This window comes from Sceloporus occidentalis, unplaced genomic scaffold, assembly GCF_023333645.1.
Source record: "Sceloporus occidentalis isolate IW3139 unplaced genomic scaffold, rSceOcc1.0.p SCAF_2, whole genome shotgun sequence".
Classification (NCBI taxonomy): Eukaryota; Metazoa; Chordata; class Lepidosauria; order Squamata; family Phrynosomatidae; genus Sceloporus; species Sceloporus occidentalis.
This window is the reverse complement of record NW_028316982.1, coordinates 164,308,609-164,321,662: the sequence shown is the minus strand read 5'-3', so window position 1 is coordinate 164,321,662 and position 13,054 is coordinate 164,308,609.

The window sequence follows — 13,054 nt, the reverse complement described above, 5'->3', positions numbered from 1 at the left end:
TTTTGTGGCTTCTTTTTGTGCCATGGAAAGGCCAGACTGAGGCTATGGTGTGTTGTTGCTGCAGCCTCAATCTGGCAAGGAAAGGGGCAGCGGCAGGCCGTTCCAAAGGGGTGGTCTGTTGAGCCCCTAAATCCTAGGAATAATTGGAGTCACCCTGGTTGAATGAAAAGTTCCAGATTTTGTTCCTCTTCTTTCCAATTTTATACTGGAAATCCAACCAAACAAAAAAAAAGATCTCCAAAAGTCCCAGGTTTTGTTCATGTACAAACCCATTTTATTTTGAAGATGTGCATGACATTTTCCCCATTCAGAAGTATTCCCAGAAAACTCCCATCATTATCCGGGGCTGTTCATTCATACTCTTCAAGTTTTAAATTAAATTTTAAATTGACCCACATTTCCTGAAATTCAATTTAACTCTCCATGGTGGTCTGTTCATTTGTACTGGAACTAAGATGACACCCCCAAGAAACATGGTGATTTTTGACAGGACTCATATTCCACAGAGATCAAATGAAAGGAAAGAGGAATACTAGCATTAAAAGAAAAATGATCCTAATGCTTAACTAGCATAATACTGCTAAAGAACTTTAATACTTTGACTACAACTCCTGCATAATAATTTAAAAGGGCTCAGTGGAAATCAATTTCTTAAAGCCTGAGTCTTGATATGATACAGTGGGCCCTTGGTATCCACTAGGGTTTGGTTCCATGACCTCTCATGGATATCAAAACCCCATGGATGCTCAAGCCCCATTAAATACAATGACATAATGAAATGGTGTTCCTTATATAAAATAGCAAATTCAAGGTTTGTTTTTGGGAATTTTGTCTTTATGGAATATTTTCAATCAGTGGATGGTTGAATCCGTGAGTGTGACTTTCCAGATGCTGTTGAACTGTTATTTTCCAGCATCCTTCACTAGTGGTTAAGCTGGTAAGGGCTAGTGGAAATTCCATTCAAATGACCTCTAAGTAAAAGTGAAGTTTTCCTACTTGACATGAAGACACAGGCAGCAGGTTTATCTACCACTGAATCATAAACCTTAGGAGCTGATATGGTTGCATTAAATAATACCATTTATTATCCATTTTCTACCTTCACTGGGGTTTTACAAATTAAATCAAAAGGCTTTATAACACAAATACTCACAGTCTAGTGGAATGTTCTGTTTTGATTCAACAAGTGGAAAAGAGCCATACACTGAAATAAAAATGATATTGGTACTAAACCTGTAATATAAGTCCAGAAAGACTATGTGAAGGTAGTTCCTTGTCTAGATATCTCACCTGTCATTGTTTTTACATGGATTTTTGAATTAATAGAACAATGATGGGGACATACAGTGGAAATAACTATACAGTATGCCCACGCCAACGCGGGTGCACTATACATGGCTTTCAACTGAAGCCACATGGGGAGAAAAACAATGGTGCACGTGCCCACACCTCCACACGCACGTGCCCCATTGTTTCCAATGGGATGCAAGCATACACAGATTTCCCCTTACACAGGAGGATCCAGAAAGGATCCCCACATAAGGGGAGGGCTCACTGTATTATATTTCTTACACACACAATAGTAGATGCTTCCAATATATGAAAATTAGAAGCTGCATATGAAGAATATCAGTGAAAGCATAAAGGAACAAAAATTAAAGTTGTTAGAAATAAATTTCAAATTACATACAATTTAGAGAACTCCTAGTAAGGCTTTATAATATTGTCATGAATAATAAAATTACAACATAGTACAGTAGTCTAAATCCTATTATTAGTGTTGACTTCAATAGACTAATTCAAACAAGTAGAATTTAGAGAATTCCTACATATTGATTCGCTATTCAATAGCTGATTGAATAGGTCTACTCTAGTTAGAACTAACCAACACCTATATAAATTAATATAAATTAAATTGGAAACATGATATGCATTAAAAACTAGCATCTGTTTTCCTACCCTCAGTGGGATTTACTTAGAGATCTGTGTCTCAGAAATCAAAGTTGTAAAGCAAGCCTATCTTTAGTTTCTAATAGCCAGTGACAAAGCAAAGCATGCTAAATGAAGGACAAGCACATACTGTGACATACAGACATCTTTCAATATTTGAGAAAACACCTCTTCTAAATACCTGCCTAGTTTATCATACAGTTTGACCTTCAGTCTCATCCCCCAATGCCAAAATGCAGTTTATGTTTTTTTTCTTTCACATCCAGTCTAACTTGCTGCCTGTTGTGGCCCTTTTCAGGAATGAAGAGAAATTGTGTTGGGAAAAACTGATGGCTTAGGAAATGGCGTGATAAAGGAAAGTGAAAAAAATGAGCAGATAGAAGTTTTAAGTCAAGCAGTAAAAAGAAAACATAGAGGCCCCATTCACACTATGAAATAACCCAGTTTGGAAACTGGGTTATTTCCCTGTTGTTCAGACTTGCACCAAATGTACTCAGTGCAGTTTGCGGGGGGGGGGGGGGGCAGGGGGATGGGACTGAAAAGCCCATTTAAACTGGTGCATTTGGCACCAGATCCCTTAGCAGTTCTTTTTTAAGAACCACAACAATCTTCATCTCCGATAGTGTGAGTAAGCTATCGGATTGATTCAAATCGTGCAGATTCATTGCCTGAAAATGTACTGGGAATGGTAAACTGATTTTGAATCGATTTACAAATGCAAATCTCTCCATGCAAAAAACATAAGTGTAATTGGTCCCAAAGAATAACGGGTCATAAATGACAACTGCAGAAAGGATGAGTTATCTATAGGATGGATGAGCAGACTTGGTGAGGCATATCCCCCTGGCAAAAAGGAAGGGAAGCTGAGGCCAATTATTTATCTATCCATTCACTTATAGCCCAATTTTATGGCCATTCAGTATATCAATTTCTACCATTCTGTTGAAATGTTGAAAAAGAAGAAGGTGAGGAAAACAGTACAGAGATTTAGTTTGACCGAATAACCAGATTTTCAAAATAACACTTTTCTTATTGGTTCTAATAGAGTTGATCCTGAATTCTGTTAATTCCTCCAATAACTTCTCTTGACTGCCCAGTAATTCACAAAATAACCAGACATGGACATATGTATTGGTTTAAGCAGTTCTGTTGCCTTACTGCTGCTAATGATTGCTTCCATTTTCCCTTACTTCACTCTGGAAAGAATAAGGAAAACCTGTTGTTCCAGTTAAATTCAATTAAACGGCAGACAGTGGTCATCTATCCATAACATTTACCTGTCACTTTGTAAGGCAGTTGCTGTCATTTTAGGTACAGTTTATAAAGCCTGAAAATATCCATTTATCTTTTCTTCTGTCAGGGAATCAAATCTGGTTGCTTTAGTTTGAGAATATTTAACTTTAAAAAGAGAGTTGTTTATCATATGAGACATGATAGTATCTTAGCTATATCAGTTCAAGAAAACATACTTAAAAATAATAATTAACATTCTGAAGATGTTTCCTTACAAGTAAAGGTCCCACTGAGTTCAATGTGGCTCATTGCAATGTAAGTGTATATAGTCCAGTTTCAGAATTTGCTGGGATTCTGTGGGTGATTTATCCCAAGGATCAGTTAAACTGGCAAAAGTCATTTTTATTATTAAAGTGTAGGATTAGTGGGAGCAGGGCAGCAAAAGTCTTGTGTCAGGAAATAAAACCCTCTGCTGGAGACAGCAGAACAGCTTCATCTCGCAAAGGAGATGTATGGTGCTGCTTCCTCCAGCTCTGGCATTGTTACACCAGCCAAACGGATTTTGGATTTGGTCTTCAGTTTAAAAGAACATCTCTGCTTATAGCAGTTTCTGAAATTCTGTTATAGTGCAGATTTTCTAACATGTTCTTTAACTAAATTTTGCAGTCTGGGTTGGGCACACTAAGAAATCAGTACAGATAGGCTCTTAATTAGAAAGAAAAACAAAAGGATTGATGCATCTCAGGTCAGCTGGAACACAGTCCTCTAGTATATGCCCTTACAGAAAAACTAGCCAGAGTCTTTATGAAACCATTCCTCTTCTTGACTGGTCAAAATGAACTGAGTCCCGAAACAAAACAATTATCAGTGAATTCAGTTGTGACTGACTCATGGCTGAGTGACCACAGTCTCCTAAATTGTAGTCCAGCACTCAAATCACTACACCACACTGGTTTCTCTCTCTGTCTCTCTCTTTCTCTGTCTCTGTCTCTCCTTTGTAGGACAGGGTTCAATTCCCTCTCGGCTATGAATTTAATTAATTTCCCATTAATTTCAGTGGCCAATTTTCTTTAGTGATTTCTCTTTTACACTCCATCCTTCCTATACTACACTCTTACTTTAAACTGATACTTTGTTGTTGCTGTGTGCCTTCAAGTCATTTCTGACTTATGGCAACCCTAAGGCAACCCTATCACAAGGGTTTCTGAGAGTGTGGGGCTGAGAGTGTGTAACTCACCCAAGGTCACCCAATGGGTTTCCAGAGCCGAGTGGGAAATTGAACCATGGTCTCCAAAGTTTGTAGTCCAACACTTAAACCACTATACCACACTGGTTTCTCTCCAATATATAATATAATATAATATAATATAATATAATATAATATAATATAATATGTTTACTCTGCAGACCAGAGTTCGATTCCCGCTCAGCCATGAAACACACTGGGTGACCTTGGGCAAATCACATGCTCTCAGCCTCAGGAGAAAGCAACGGCAAATCTCCTCTGAAGAAATCTTGCCAAGAAAACTCCATTGTAGATTCACCTTAGGGTTGCCATAAGTCGGAAACGACTCACAAACACATTATTCAGAGTACAGTATATTGTACATAATACCATCTTGTAATTACATTGTAATACCATCTTATTGTCTCTAGATGGTGCATTTTCCATTTTGCAAAAATATCCCAGTGTCACCATTAACATCTTCCCATGAGAATTTACAGCCCAAAATACAGTAAGTAGAAAACAAAAACAAGCTAAAATTGATTTGGTTTGCAGCACTAACAGAGGCTAAATTATGCTTGATCATTTGTAATCATTGCAATGCTTGGCAAAATGAGGATCCTGTTGCCCAAATGCCCAGTAGCTGACTTTTATGGGACAGGGAGAAAACATTCATATAATATAGAAGTCTATGTAACTTTTGAAGCCCACAGTTTCTGTGTCTTGTACTTGGGTTTAGGGTACTAACATGCCCTGACTATAGGGTCAGTTTTTAAAGCATACAACAATGAAAAATACAGGAGGGGGAAGTAACCCAATGTTTTTGGAGTGCAAGTCCCAGCAGTTCTCACGATTGGCTCTACAAGCTAAGGCTGCTAGGAGTTCTAGTTGAACAACATCTGGAAGATGTACAATTCCCACCATTGAGATAGATGGATGGATGGATGGATGGATGGATGGATAGACAGACAGACAGACAGACAGACAGACAGACAGACAGACAGACAGGACAGCAAATGGATAGACAGGTAGATGGTTGGGTATATATTTAGGCAAGTGTGACTGAAGCTCTGGTGGTTAGGTAAGAATATTTTGGGTAAGTGTGAGTAAAAGAAGGGCTAAAATTTCTGCTGGCTTCCAAAACACAGTGGGAGTTCCTTTCTCCACAATTACACCCATGGAAGGAAGGTAAGTGCAACGGCAACAAAGCTGATTTATACATGCTAAGCTCCTAATCCAATCTGCAAAGCAACTGACAAGATCCTTCCTGGGATGCAGTTCAAATGGAAGTAAAGGGCGTACAGCTATTACAGTTTTTTTTACAGTATTCATGGGGCAGAAGCTCATAAGAGGACACAAGGGCCAGAGTGAGTGAGTAGACCAAGAGCAGCCCTCCAGGTGCTCCTGGACAGCCAATCCTATCAGCCCTAGGCCACAGTATAGCCAATTATAAAGGTTCATGTGAGCAGCAGTCCAGCAAAAGCTGGAAATCACAGTTGCAATGTATTGTACATCCTTATGCTATGCCCACTGCTAAAGGTCAACCAAAGTGAACAGACCCAGATCCACATCCTCATTCAGACATCCAATTCATTAGATGGTTTGAACTCACAGCTTTGCCTTATCTCAACCATTTTGTAAGGTTGTTACCCGGTAACCAAATGGAGAAGTGCCTTAAAAATGAGCCTGAACTCAGTGGAGGAAGGGTGAAACAGAAATGCAATGTACAAACAAATCAACTTTAATGCCCCTAAGGCATGATTCAGTTATACATGAACAGAAGGTGGCTTCTGAGCAACCTTTCTTTCCAGGAACAGACTCTGTGTCATTAGGCAACTCATCGATTAAAACTGGGATAAATGTCAGGAATTCTCCCTAAAGTACAGCAGCAGAATATGAAACAACAAAGAAACATCACTGCATACATGCAAGCCCTGGTGTACATGTTCTCAAGAGGATTTCTATCTATTTCAGACACATTTTGTCTTTTTAAAAGCACAAAGTCTGTTAAAGGCCTTTATTTTAATTGCCACGTTGCAAGGGAGACAGAAGTAGGGGCTTTGCCCTGTATGAAACTTTCTTTAAAGCGACCCTTTTTTTCATCAAGTCCATGTTCAGATCTAGTTAGCAGAGGGAAGCTGCACACAAATTATGGTCACATTTCAGTTGTCTGTTCTATCTGGCTAAAAGCTATTGCGGGTGGATGAGGGAGTCTCTAAAAATAACCTTGTTGTACATGATGCATCGATTGTCTAGCTTCAGTGCATTCTCTGAAAATATCTCCTGTGATATCGGACCCATAATTTAGTGATCATATTGATGGGTGCTATTTGTGCCTGTGTATATAAGTGCATCTGTGCAGACACACAAACATATTTAGCACTGTAAAATATCTTATTTTGAACTAACAGAGGACTGTGATGATGGCAACACAAGAGCTTGCTATATTGGGCTGATGCAAATATAACTAGCGGAGTGTCAGGGTCAGGCTTGTACTCAAATCTAGAGCTGAAGGGCCTTCAGATTGTCAGGACTTCTGAGGTCAGTGTTTTGAGGCTAGAGCTGAGCCTTGGAGTACAGCACAATAAAAACACTGCTCTGTTGATGAGGCAAAGGCTGAAGGTCATGCTCCTGATGCAGATTTCAGGCATGGAAAATCAAAAACTGTCATGTCATCAGAAGAAAGTTTTGGGCAGATGTCTAGGGGCATACATTTGTTCATCATAAAAAGCAAGCGGGGCCCCAGATGCAGCAAGAGTAGTATACTTCATTTTGAGGGTAAGCTAAGCAATACATATAATCTTCTGCATTCCTCCTGCCTCAAAGCATTAATAATAAAAGTACAGAATCTGTTTTTGTCACATCTGTAGCAGAGCTTGGACTGATTTTTTTAAAACCCACTTAATTACTGTTATTGAAAACAATTACTTTATTTGCTACTGGAAATGTGTACTGCTTGACTTTTACTGCCTCTGTCCTCAGTTTCTTCAGGTTTAGGTTGCTACACAAACAGACTTCTTCCCTCAAGACCACTTTAAATACCAACTCAAGCAAACATCTCAAACAAGATACAGGCGTATGACTTCTCCTGATGAAGAAGCTTTGAAATGGTCTATAATGTATTTTGTTCCTTTTGGTTGACCTAATAAAAGTAGAAAAAGGATGTTTAGTTTGGATTTTGTTGTATTTTGCTACATGCCCAACATGGCTACTGCTGAATATATATATATTAGCTTAATTAAATGTAATTCATTGCAATTATACCACTAAAATGGTCAGTTATAATTGTAACTGTAGTGTTTAAAATGTAACTAATGCTTATCTGAAGTAATTAAATCATCACTTATTAGCTACTTTTAAAACAATGAATACACATGCTGCAAAACACTTTCCTTCCATTCACCCCTCTGTTGCCTCAACATTTGCAACATAACATGAGGCAGCAGCATGATGCACAGCAAGTATTAGTCCATGAGATATTCTTCCTTCACAGCTTAGTGAGAGCCATGTAATTACATAAATAATGATTAAGTTACAATTGCTTTGCAAAATGAGTGAAGCTATGCCGTTTCATATAGCTAAAGATTTTCAATACCTTGGCTCAGCCAGAATAGATACTGTAGTCAAGAAATCAGAAGAACATGGAAGGGCAGCGATGAAGGAACTAGACAAGATCCTGAAGATATATAACTGAATACTAAAGTAAGGATAATCTATACCATCATATTTCCCATTTCTCTGTATGGCTGTGAAAGCTCAGGAGTGAAGAAATTCATTTGAAATGTACTGGTGAAGACATCTACAGATACCATGGCATCACTTTAAGTGCCTTAGCTCCATCCTATGGAATCTTGCTAGGATTTTGTAATTTTACAAAGTCTTTAGCCTTCTCTGCCAAAGGGTGCTGGTTCTTCACAAAGCTACAAATCCCAGGGTTCTGTAGGATGAAGCTATGGCAGTTAAAGTGGTGTCAAGTTGCATTACTTTTACAGTGCAGATGTAGCCTAAAAAGTTTTCACTTCTCTACTCTCCTAATACTCTCTTGTTGTACCAGAGTCTTGTTGTCTACTTCCTACCCTCACCTGCTACATTACACTTGGGGGAAGGGATGCTGGAACCTTCTGCTTCCATTATGTGTTTTAAAGCATCATTGTAAACCTATGGGTGGCAACTAGAAAACTCGACTGAGATGGCATGGGTGTTTTTATAAACAAAAATGAACAATATTAGATTGTTGTATCAGTAATTATGTATAATAAGGTATATGAAACAGCAGGAAGGATATGATCAAACCTTTCATCTGCATACATGTAATTAGCTAACCTGAATGCTTCTGTAGATGATTGTAACATTTATATGCTTGCATACAAAAACAAAACATAGATGATTCACAAACGATTTTGTCTCATCGCCAGCACAAAGCTCCAGCACTAAAGAAAAACAAATATTTAGTTGTATACTTTACAAGGGAAAAACATTAGAACAAGTGTTATATCTTGCAATATAAGAAATGTCCACTGAATGGTCCACACTGCCCACAGGATGTCAAGTCAATGAGATACAATCCTAACCACATTTATCCAGGAGTTGTACGGCATGAAGAAGCACTTAGCTAAAAATGGCTCAAGACTAATGTCAGATATTAATTATGTGACCTAAGCTGTAGTCAATGAATGCAGAAAACCATGGGGTATATTTCTGAGAAGGCCAAAATATCTTAAAGGCATCAGACTACATCTGATCCTGGAAGCTAAGCAGGGTCAGCTCATTGGGAGACTGCCAATGAATACTAGTGCTGTTGACTATATTTCAGAGGAAGGAACTGGCAAAACCTCATCTGAGTATTGCTTGAGGAAGAAAACCCTATAAAATTAATGGGATCCCCATAAGTCAACAGGTAGCTTGAGGATACACACACACACACCTGAAGAAGACTCAGAAGCATTTAACTTTGGTTGTATCATAGCTTACTGGTGAGTGTATCTGTGCACATGTGTGCCTTCCAAGTCATCTGTTGACTTATAGCAACCCCTTCTTAGGCAAGGAATTCTCAGAGGCAGTTTGCTACTGTCTTCACTTGAACTGTAGCCTGCAGCAACTGGTATTCTTTGATAACCCTCCCATCCAAATACTAATCAGATCTGACCTTGCTTAGTTTCTGGGTTCAGATGGGATTTGGTGCCTGGAGCAGTCAATTAAACCTTTACATTTGATTTATACCAAGCTACCAAAAAAGATTATTGTATAACAACTCTTTGTGCAGATATTTTCAGACTGTCCAATGAATGTATGTGTGTGTGTGTGTGTGTGTGTGAGAGAGAGAGAGAGAGATATGGAGTGGACACGTTGATATGGTATTCTAGTTCTGAAGGACTGTACTGCAGTTCTATGCACACTTATTAGCAAGGAAGTTTAACTTAAGTTAAGACTGTAAATCTTCTATGTTCACATTACAATCTGATTTTTTATACCAACATCATTTAAACACTTTTCCTCAGTCACTGCTCCCTTTAGATCTTAAAAAGAACATATGGCTCAAAACTAGCCATTTCCCCATCTTACTTTGGAAAATATGGCCTGTTACAGACTGCCAAAATAAAGCTGCTTCGGGTCTCTTTGGAGGTATGCTATTTAAATGATGCATGGGTCCTAAGAGTCCAGAGGTCACGTCAAAGCCACACTCAATTCCTAAGCACTGGAGGGCAGCTTTGGTGCAGCTTCCGGATTCTTAGGATGCATGTATCATTTAAACAGCATACCTCCAAAGAGACCTGAAGCAGCTTTATTTTGGCAGTCTGTAACAGGCCTATGTACAGATTGAGGAGGCCACAGAGCTTCGGTGACAATCCTCTTGACTTTTGCTTCCTTTCCTACTCCACAGCCTATGGAAAAATGCCTTCTTTTAGATGCAGTTTTGTTTTAACACAGAACTCTTAGGGTAATGTTGATGCTGCAGGCTGTTGTATGTTTGTACAGCAACTTTATATAGGCCACAGTACACTAGGAAATGTTCATTCCTGAAGCTATAAGTCACATGGAGATCTGACTATAAAATGGAAGCCAAAATAGTTATCACTGACAGCTTTCATTTTGTCTTAGTAACTGTCATTGCTGAAATTTTATATCAGGAAAAAAAGGGTTCTAACTTGTGAAATATGGATGCTAGGTCTCTCTTCTTCCTTCCCTGAACTCAATGGAAACTAGGCTTCACACTCAATAAAGGAAATATCAGGTAGCTCGACTCAGGCTTGCATCCTTCCGAGGTCGCTAAAATGAGTACCCAGACTGTTGGGGGCAAATTAGCTTACTTGCTAATTAGCTTACTTGCTGTTCATCGCTATGATCTTTGGAATAGCGGTATATAAATAAAACAAATTAATAATAATAATAATAATAATAATAATAATAATAATAATAAATTATGACTTTAAACAAAACAAGGCTTACTGGGAGAAGAAGCCATACTGTAAAGCTAGGTAGAACATGTACAGGAAAAACACACCACACCCAAAACAAAAAGAGGCAACATGTCATGTACACAGAGAAAGAGAGACAGAGACAATGGACAGAATGTTTTTGTGAGGTAATATGCCCCTAGGATGCTCGCTGCCAGCAACACTTTCCTTCCCCCTCTTTGCAAGCTGCTTGACACTTTTTCAAATGATATGCTAGGCTTTTAAGAATGTTGCCTGGCCTGATATAAGGCTCAGTGGAATTCCTGGAGATAAAGATGGCACTGTATGTTGACACTTCACTTGGCAACATACCAAACTTCCAGTTTTAAGTAAACACACATTTTAATTAAAAAAAAAAAATCAAGAGCAGAAAGGGAGAACCAAGGAAAGTGTCTGTGGGCATAGTGCCATAGTGGAGGAGAATTGCTTTTGGATGACAAGCCTCAGAATCCCCCATGACAATGGTGGCCAAGGGATTCTGGTAGTTGCAGTCCAAAAGAGTAACATTTCCCAGCCTTGCACAGTGGGGTCCATAGGAACTTTATAAATGATCCTAGCCAAAGGAGCTAGGGCTCATGGTAACCTATTATACCAATATCTCGGCCTCATTCCCACATACAGATAAATTGGTGTGCGATCCGAATCGATGGATCAATTCAACATCGGATTGTGGTTTACACTACACTTGCCCCGATTGCATTTTCTGTCATCAAAATAACTCACTTGTGGTTCCCATTCACGAATGATTAGATTCAAAATGATTCGGTTTCAGACGGCCAAAGGGGAAATTTGAATTGATTCCAACCTGCTTCACACTTGTGCAGAACTGATTTATTGAAAAAGAAGCAGAAAAAATCAGTGTCAAAAAGATGCGGGTTAAATGGGTCTGGGTCATTGGCCCCTCTCGGAATTGCTTCAGTGATTCAGATTAAGTGGGAATCAGGATCTTTTGAACCGGTTCAAACCGATTTGCGATCCGGTTTATAAGGTAGTGGGAATGAGGCCCTCTACTTAGCATGAAATAAGAAAAGGCACAAGATTCAACCAAAGCTAAGAACATTTACATCTCGCTGATTTCAGGGTTCATGCCAAGCACCAAACTAAATTTATCTCCTTTGGGTTTAACTGGTTTAAAAAGCACTTTACTTTGTCTATATCACACACATTTGCCATTCCTATGTTCCATACTTTCCATATAGTGTGTAAAATGTTCCTCACAATTCATCTTTCACTACCTTTGCCAATGTTATGGGGTCTTTTGGCAAGGTTTCATGCATGATGGATAACAATATGCAGTACTGTAATAATTAAGACATACAAATAAGCAGACATAAAATGCATTGCCATATAAAATACATAACCCATGAAGATTTTGGATACCTATTATTACCTCTGTCCACCAATTTCTCCAGTCCAAAAAAGTAAGTAAACCACATTACTATGGCCTTTAAAACCCAAGCTATCTGTACTGAAGAAGCTATATGGTAGTGTGGTTGTAGTGTGGGATAAAAATATCAGAAACCTGGGTATAATTCTTCTCTCAGCCCTGAAACTCAGTGGCACCAGCCTTCAAGAATATGGATACTTACCATATTAACAGAGTACTGTGAGACTACAAGGAAATAAATTTCATGTAAACCACCCCATCCAAATCAATGTACCAATATGCCAGATCAATTTAGGGTCACGTCACTGTGGCTGAAAGGGATGGCTGTTTGAACTTGTTCACTTTTGTAAGTTAACCATATAATGCTACAGAAATTAGTTGGCATTCTGCATTATAGTTCTAGATTTGTAAACTAGAGTTACAGGTCTGTTACTGCTCTGTATTCACCTATGCCATGAATTCACCATTGTGGCATTACTGTCATGATCATAAATGTCTCCAAAATTCTGGGACCCATTCTGTGATGGAGGTCTGTAATGTGGAAGGGAGGGGTGTATGGCCAGCCCATCCCCAAATGTGTTATGAATGCAAGGATCTCATCCAGGAACTCAGCCACTGCCTGCTATCAATGTTGGAAGTGGCTTTTAATTTTCTTACCTAATGAATTGTTTTAACTGCCATATTTCTGCTCAGAAAATATGGATTGCCATCAAAGTGCACTAAAAATGACATTATGGTTGCACAGCAATCCCAGGACTCTTTATTTGAATAAATGTTGATAGGGCAGAGGAGTCTAAGAAATGT